The 7,169-nt window shown below is 38.7% G+C and overlaps 1 protein-coding gene across 1 annotated transcript in view; it reads left to right on the plus strand.

Moving 5' to 3' along the window:
* Nucleotides 1–4,895: 4,895 nt before the first annotated feature.
* Nucleotides 4,896–7,169, plus strand: part of LOC107089213 (GTP-binding protein Di-Ras1-like) — a 13,294-nt gene continuing 11,020 nt past the window's right edge. The window contains exon 1 of the mRNA XM_015381869.1: nt 4,896–5,125. The gene's annotated coding sequence lies outside the window, so the exon portion shown is untranslated. The remainder of the gene's footprint in view (nt 5,126–7,169) is intronic.

A 7,169-nucleotide genomic window follows, 5' to 3' on the forward strand; every position in this document is an offset into this window, starting at 1 on the left:
CTCATAATTCTGAATTTTTTTCTCTCAGAATTATGACTTTTTTTCTCAGAATTATGACTTTTTTCTCATAATTCTGAATTTTTTTCTCTCAGAATTATGACTTTTTTTCTCAGAATTATGACTTTTTTCTCATAATTCTGAATTTTTTCTCAGAATTCTGACTTTAATCTAAGAATTATGACTTTTTTCTCAGAATTTCTGACTAAATCTCCAAATTCTGACTTTTTTCTCAGAATTCCGACTTTAATCTTAGAATACTGACTTGTTTTATTTTTTCAGTGGCCCTAATCCTCTTCTGTATTATTGTGTAATTAGGAGTAAGAAATAAAACAAATCCCAAATCCTTAATGTTTTATTGGTGTGTTTTATATTGTTGCTATTGTTCTGTGTGATACTTGTGATTATATTTCAATGCAACTTGAGAGTGACTGCAATGATTTGGTTCTGCTTCACAATATTAGCAAAGTTCCTCTTAAATGGTTAAAAAAAAGGTCAATATATTATTATTGACACTGGCCTTATCAGGATCATATCTGCTTCACATCATAAGGAGAAAATATCTTAAAAGAATTACAATATGTATCACATATAATAATATGTGTTTTAAAGCATATTTATATATAAAGCTATTGTAATAAAATATCTTATAATAAAGTGTAATTAAGTAGATCTTGCACCCTTTGTCTTTCACAATTTTTGCTTCCAATCAACTCTCTGTAAGATTTAATAAGGTACACTGTTAACAGCAAGTGTCTTCTCCTCCTTGCAAGGCATCAAATAAATATACAGCCATGCACACACACACACACACATATACACAATCACGTTTCTTTATCCATGTGGGGATTTTTCCATTGACTTTCATTCATTTCTAACCCATTTCTACAGCCTGACCGCAACACTTACCCTAAACCTAACCATTATGAGTTACCTAACCCTACCCCCAAATTAAATTCACTTCACACTTTAATCCTTAACCTAACATCTAAAACCTTATAACAGCATTTGTACTCATGGGGGCCAGGCATTGGTCCCTACAAGAGCAGTTGTTCCCCACATTGGGCTATGATTTATGAAAAATATTCCCAACAATGTAAGAAATACACTAACCCCACAAAAAGGGGGAGTGGTGGCCTAGTGGTTAGGGAATAGGGCTTGGAATCCTGAGGTTGTGAGTTTGAAAGCCACTCCCACAGCCTGCACTCTGGGTCCCTCAGCAAGACCCTTAACCCCACACTGCTCCCCAGGCGCTGCACAATGAAAGCCAGCTGCTCCCCAAGGAGATGTGTTAAATGCAGAAAGTGAGTTTTGTTGCGCTGTACTTGTGACAGTGTAATGACAATGAAATGCTGGAAAAAAACAAATCAAAAAACAAAACAAAAACACACACATGTTAGCGATGCTAATTGAACTGAGAGTCATGTTGTCGCAACAATCAGAGAGAATCCGCACATGTATGGGGAGAAGATGCAAACTCCGTGCAGAAAGGCCCCAGGTTGAGAATTAACCAACGACCTCCTGCAAGAGTAACAGTGCTGAATGTAGGTTCTGAACTTAAAGCTTAAACTCTTTTTCATGAGCAGTAACCCTCTTCTTTTAATTGCTTGGCACAAGCGCCCTTGATTTATTTCCAGACAGACACCAAAGGGTTTGGAGCTGGAGGAGGAGATATGGAGTATGGGTCATCTACCTTACCTCTGCCCACAGTGACTCTGTAACTGTTTTAATTGTCTCTTGGAAGACATTTTATATGATTGCATTTTACACATTGCAGATGTCCAATAATGTTTGCATGTTGTTTTTAAACTTTTTAAGACCCCCGTTGTAGATCTGTTCCTGCATTTTGAATAGCTGTTCTGTGATTTATCCAGTTTTTAGCTGAGCTTCAGCTGATTGACCGATGCTCTCACTCTGACTCTAAAATACTTTGTCTTACAGAAAGGACAAAACTTTTGTCTTTTGATTTTCTTTTGCCGTATTTTATCTTTTTTTTATATCAAACATCCATATTGCTTATTGAATAAAGATCATATGTTTGTATACCATATCTCTAACACAATTTATTTAATCAAATAACACTATATGATAAAATTAAAGATTTATAAATGTTTACATTTTTATAGCAATGATAACAACAAACTAATTGGAGAGAATATATCCTGCATGATTTGACTTGCATCTGAATAAACCAAATGATTTTAGGCACACTATGTTTGGAGAAAACCATTCAACTGTTATGATTGGCTTATAGGACTAAACCCACATGCAGAACACATCTGGAGACGGAGTAAAAGTTTAACAACATTATTTATTGGGGAAAACACACAGAGAAAAATGGACTGGTTCTGGTACAGGTCCGGGACTTGGATCACTGATATCTGGAGAAATGGAGAGTTTGATTAGCCAGGCAGTTAGATGGTTTGACGAGTGAGTAATTTCTGAATGTACCTTGACGAGGTTCTTACAGATCCTTGAGATGGGGAACCTGTTGGGTCCAGAGAATGTGGAAGTAGCAGAGAACTCAGCAGCAGCAGCAGCGTCTAGCTTCTGGCTAGAGAGTCTCAGACTTGGGTTTAGTTTTCCTAGCTCTTCCCTGAGAGCTGAAGGAGGAATCCAGACTGAGATCTTCAGGTTTAGCTTCCTAGCTCTCCCCTGAGAGATGAAGGAGGAATCCAGACTGAGATCTTCAGGTTTAGCTTCCTTGGGCAGGCAGGCAGGTTTCCAGGTAAAGCTCACCCAGAGCTTCAGACTTCAATCAGGCTTTCTGTGAGTAAAGAAGACAGAGGCAGGTTAGAATCCAGTTCCTCTCTAGAGTCTACTGTGATTCACTATATTAACAGAGGCTTAGGTTTGCTAACCAAACTTGGTCAACACTGCGGCGTCGAAGGAAGGTCTGACTGCTGCTTATGTAGGAAGGTCTCCTGATGGGTTGATGAGCTTCAGGTGTGCTAGAGGCTCCAGCCCAGGAGACCCACAGCGCTCTCTGCTGGAGACCGATGGTAGATCTCCAGATCCCAACAGTAACCCCAGTTCCTGACAGAAAACATATAACAGAAGAGGATCCTCGGCGCCCTCTGGTGGGCAAGCCTCAGGATCCCAACATCAACTCATACCAGCTGTCAAGCACAGAGATGTAAAGGTGATAATTTGTGATATTTTCTGCAGCCACAAGTGGAATCCTGGGAGTCCTTTAGTCATTGCGTTAACCCTAAAGTCCTCTGTGTAATGAGCGTGGTCAGGTCAATTGTTCTGATACATATGTTAGAAAGCATAGTTCCAGTAATACACAATTACTAAAAATCTTGACGATCAGGTAAATTAAGAATACTATATACTAAAAGACATATCTTGTTGTTAAAGAGAAGGTTTAGTTTTGCGTAATGAATATATATCTGAAATCTTGTATATAGAGAATTCTTTTAATATCTACAAGTATACATATATATACAATGTATGATAGACTTATAAGTAATGCATATAATGCATTGTTTACATATCTTGTAGTGCAAATTGAATGTTTACTGTTAAGTATGACTATAAAACATGTTTATTTGATATATATTGATACATAGAGAATGTCGATTATTAGTGTTGTTAGTGATTATTAACATTTTTTAACATTTTGTAATGCATTTGTTTATGCGATTGTCATACTCTGTATAATGGGAGAGGTGTGTTGGGTTGGAGATAGTGTGTTTGGTGGCTGTCTTTGTCTTTGCTTTTGTCTCTGTCTTTCTTTGCTTTGTGCTTTGGGCATTGTTTACACATCCTGTATTGTTGTGCCTGAGGGGCTGGGACTTGGATAAGCGGTGCTTTTTCCATCCCATTTTCAGCTTTCAAGGAGGTATAAGGATTTAATTTATTTGTTTGGTTGTTATGAATGTGAGTTGAGTTTTACCACAAGCCCTTTTCCTTTATTTCATGCAAGTCTGAAATTCATATATAAATTAAAAAATAAAGAAATATTATTCTCATTCTCAATAAACAAATATTAGAATTTTAGACCTATGAACTGTGTTAAAATACATGCATTTATTGTAGGCTGCTGATGGTTTGCCCAAATCAGTGAGAGTCAGTGAGTCAGAGTCAAGTAAACAAACATGTGTCTGGTGGCTGAAACACAACGGAGGATCTTTAATGAAAGGGCTGAAAAATGGAATTTAATTAAAAAAAAGAATTCTAGATTGGAACCTTCAGAGAGATGTAAGGAAACCTATTTCTGCAAACCTCAGTCATTTTATATGATATATTAAAAAATATGCCATACAGTTTCTACATTTGAAAAACACAGAGTGTGATTCATGTGTTTCATAATTTTTGTACTCCAACTTTTTCTCCTGCTGACGTGTCCTAATGACGCTGACGGAGGTGAAGGTGTGAGAGAAAATATATTTTTACCAAGAATGAGGAGGGTGGTAAAAGTGAGACTTCCGGTTGGCAGCAACGCATAGCCTTCAAACTAAAAGTCTAAAAAAAATGCAGTTAAAATTGTTTGTTCTTTTTCCTTTTTATGTGACTTTTAATGAAACTCTTCATATTTCTGTAAGATTTATTTAGGTAAACTAAAGTAAATTATATTCTCTCTTTTCAACTTACATTATTCTTTTTGCATAAGAATAAGCACGGTTAAAATTCTTAACATGGTGTGTTGATAATAATTTGTAGAGTAATTGTAATTGTAAGTAAAAAAAATAATCAAATGATTTTTTAAAAACACATTTTGAAATGATTTTATTAAGATTTTAATATTATTTCGTTTATAAAAGTATTTTTTCTTTATAATATTAATTGCTTTTTGATACCTATTTCGTCCTATTCTATTTGTTATGTCGTAAAGGCTTTTATTTTGGAAACAAACCCAAAGAATTTCAGCAGAAGTCTTGATTCTTTCTTCTGTATGGCAGCCGAGCAGAGGAAGGAGGTGATGGAGCAGGGAGTAGGAGGAGGAAGAGGAGGGTTGGAGTGAAGCGACCAGTGGCAGGTCTGACGGTGATGGTGATGATGATGGGGATGTGAGTCAGACGGCTGAGGATTCGGGATGCTCACAGACGCTCCAGACTAAGCGAGCCCTCCACACACATCCAACCCGCAGATAATCTCAGAGGATCCGGCGGTGACACGCACGGTGAGTCCCGCAAACATCACACCCGCACCGCAGGACACGCACCAGAAAAACCCATCCATCATCCCCTGGCAGGTGGACTGACAGCAGCCGGGGACGGAGCTCCACACGTTGGGTTTTAAACACCGGCTTGTTGCTAATTTGGTTTTTTGTGCGCGTCTTTGGGAGCGCGTGCGTGTTTATATAATAGCAGTAGGTGCACGTGTCCAGCTGTGCGCGTGCAAGAGCCATCCTTACTATAGAGCGCAGTCACAGAGATTAACATGATGTAAGGAGATAATGAGCCTGTGGAGCTGCAGCTGATTGAAACAGAGAACAAAGCAGCCTGTCAGTGTGCGCGCATGCGTGCGTGAGGGTGTGTGTTTGTGTGTGTGAAGGCAGTGACATTTTTAAAACCGTGGAATACCAGCAGTTTCCTGTAAATGTCCCTGTTAAAAGCGGAGAACAGGAAATGAAAATGTGCTATGTTTGCAATGCTTAAAATGTTCTGTCAATTACACTGTTCTAATGACATCAATATGGAAGCAGGAGGCAGAAAACAAAACTATGAAAAAGCACAAAAAATTCTCTTTTAAACTTTTACATATCATTTATACAAAAAAAAAAAAAAAAAAAAAAAAGCAAGAAAAACACCCATCTGGCCTAAAATCCTTTCTGTTGAAAGACAATAAAGCCTTTTAAATTCTCAGCAGCTGCTGATTTTCCCCACCTGCAAATTTCTATTGAGGGTAAAGTAGGAGTAAAGGCTTCTAATATGTTGCAGGCATCAGAGATCAAAACCTCCAAGTCAACCCAAGATCCATCTATCCTGTATTTTCCTTATATGCAATCTGGTTAGTTTTATCACAAGTCCAAAAGGAAGACCTTCTGGTGACACTAAGTCTTTCATTATAAACCTAGCATGTTTTCAAGGCTAGAAAGAACATACATTTCTCCGAGTTCTGGATACTCCAAAGTCTCTTCCCAAACATCCTTGGAATGTTTCCAGGACGCATCATAATGCGATGCCAGCACGTCGGTTGACTACCTTTGTTGGGGAGAGACATCAGCATCTCTACTCTGCTACAACCTCCTTGATGAGGGACCTTCTCATCTTATTTCTAAAACTGAGCCCTGCCATCGCTGTAAGTCTCTACAAATAGAGAACCTACCTTTTTTGACTCAGCTCTTTCAACACTTCAACAGACTGGAGGAGAAGGCTAATTACTGCAGATGAAACCCAAATGTGTCTGGACATCCCAAGCAAGGTGCCAATATGCTTGACAAACACTTCATGGAGGGAGTTTCTACCTTTTTTACAGTCCAGAATATGGTCCAATATGTATGATAGGGCCAGCATGTCAAGCTAAAAAGAATACCTTCAGGGTCTGGGTGCTGCTTTACACCTGACTGTAAATCTGGAAAGCCCATTAAACCTCAGACTGGTATCTCCACACCCCATTCCATGGAAATCTTTAGGGGACATGTTCATAAATTACCTCAAGATCCACAACACCCACATGGACTGGACATTTAAACCTTAATGGCATCTGTGTGCAAATCCATAAGAGTAAAGAACTGGGCCAATATGTATGATGAGCTGGAAAATCAATTGAAGAAGAATACCTTTAGGGTCTGGAGGCAGCTTTATTGAACCTTAGCAATTGGAAAAACAGAGCCAACCAGTGAGTTCCAACATGCTGCAGGGTAGGATGTAAAAAGTGACAAAGCAGGTTGGAGGAGGGGGTTTGATTTACAGCATCTGCAAACATTGGGACATAGGTACCACCATCTGATCTGATACTGGACTCAATGGTGAACAGTTACATGGTCACTGGAGACTTTTAGGTTCCCTTTATATATTTCACTTTATAATAGTATTACAGTTTTCTTGCTTTTAGAGCGTATTTGATCGTTAAAAGATATACATCTAAAAAGGGCGATAGTGGCATTGGATGCAGGGGTTCGTCCTTTCTCTGTTGCTGTGTCCTTGGCCAAGACACCCCACTCGCTTTGCCCGCTGATGATGGTCAGAGGGCCCAGTTGCGCGTGTTTGCGGCAGCTTTGC

Source organism: Cyprinodon variegatus, unplaced genomic scaffold, assembly GCF_000732505.1.
Source record: "Cyprinodon variegatus isolate N-32 unplaced genomic scaffold, C_variegatus-1.0 Scaffold243, whole genome shotgun sequence".
In the NCBI taxonomy this organism is placed as follows: domain Eukaryota; kingdom Metazoa; phylum Chordata; class Actinopteri; order Cyprinodontiformes; family Cyprinodontidae; genus Cyprinodon; species Cyprinodon variegatus.